The sequence below is a fragment of the Neoarius graeffei genome, chromosome 22 (genome assembly GCF_027579695.1).
Source record: "Neoarius graeffei isolate fNeoGra1 chromosome 22, fNeoGra1.pri, whole genome shotgun sequence".
NCBI classification, from domain to species: Eukaryota; Metazoa; Chordata; class Actinopteri; order Siluriformes; family Ariidae; genus Neoarius; species Neoarius graeffei.
The window spans coordinates 59459787-59461069 of NC_083590.1; the positions used below are offsets into that span (position 1 = coordinate 59459787).

The window sequence follows — 1283 nt, forward strand, 5'->3', positions numbered from 1 at the left end:
AATAAAACAAGGATATCTGAAATCCAATTATTATTTTTACTCCACAGATACATATTACCAGATATAAAATGATCTTATTCTTATCAGAACTACAACACAAATGGATATTACTCTATCGAAACCTCTACATTTCAATGGGATAAGACTGATGCCAAGATAAATGTACGAGAGAGAGAGAGAGAGAGAGAGAGAGAGAGAGAGAGAGAGTTTGTGTGTGTGAGAGACTGAGTGAGGGAGGGAGGGAGTGAGAGAGAGAACCATTTAGTGACAGGCAATCCAGTGGTTGAGAGACAGATACAGAAGGATTGTGAGTTTGTAAAGGATGCAGCCAGTACATTATTGAAATGTCCTTAATCTTCAAAATTCCATTGTTCATGTATTCCATCACCATTCCATAATGGGGTGTAGGTGGGTGGGTGAGTGTGTGTGTGTGTGTGTGTGTGTGTGTGAGAGAGAGAGATAGCGTTTGTGTGTGTGCGGGGGGGAGAAAAAGAGAGAGGTATGAGTTTTTAAAGGTTGCAGCCAGTACATTACTGAGAAGTCCTTAATCTCCAAATGTCCATTATTCATCATAATCATATGAGAAAGAAAGTCCTACTTGTTGCTGGCTTCTCCAAAGTCTTCATAGAAAGGTGGTGTGCAGAGGTATGGAACCCAAACTACAATAAACAACACAGCATTATAACAAAACAACTCAATACACGTTTTTCTTTGATGATATGATCTATGAACACAAGTAATCCTTTGTCAAATCACAAACCTTGTTCAGCAAGGGCTCACTGGCAGAAGTTGGTGTTGTCCATCCGTCTTGTCTCGTATTATCTTTCACTACTGTGACACAAGACAACAGCAAATCAATCATGGAACAGTAGAAATAAATACCCAAAATGCATTGTTAAAATGAATACCTTCTCTTTGTCCCCGTCTTCCATTTCTTTGTCTGTACCCCTGTTTTTCTTCATCTGTGTGTCTGTTTTGCCTTTATGTTTCAGGTCTCCCTCTCTCCTTTGTGCCTTTCTTGCTTGTCTCTTCTCCATGTACAGTACTTCTCCTGGCCTTCATCATCTATATAATCCTATTGTTATTGTCTTTCTGGTCTCCAGAAAAGAGTGTAAAAGTGGTAGAAAGTCAACTGCTGCCACGATGCTGCTGCAACTAAAACCGTCAAGCTATGACTGATACCTTTCTCCCCCTCAGTCACAATTTGAATCAATATCCACTTATGCTCTAACTTGCAACAATAAAAAGATTGCTTTAAAGTTGCTTCTTGAAAAAGGTTGCAT

The 1283-nt window shown here is 39.4% G+C and overlaps 1 long non-coding RNA gene across 1 annotated transcript; it reads right to left on the bottom strand.

Moving 5' to 3' along the window:
- Nucleotides 1–311: 311 nt before the first annotated feature.
- LOC132871028 (uncharacterized) lies at nt 312–815 on the bottom strand. The gene is made up of 3 exons (XR_009651244.1): nt 761–815; nt 599–659; nt 312–355 (listed from the first exon to the last, which is right to left on the bottom strand). It is a non-coding gene; the product is annotated as an uncharacterized LOC132871028 (long non-coding RNA).
- Between the last annotated feature and the right edge of the window lie 468 nt (nt 816–1283).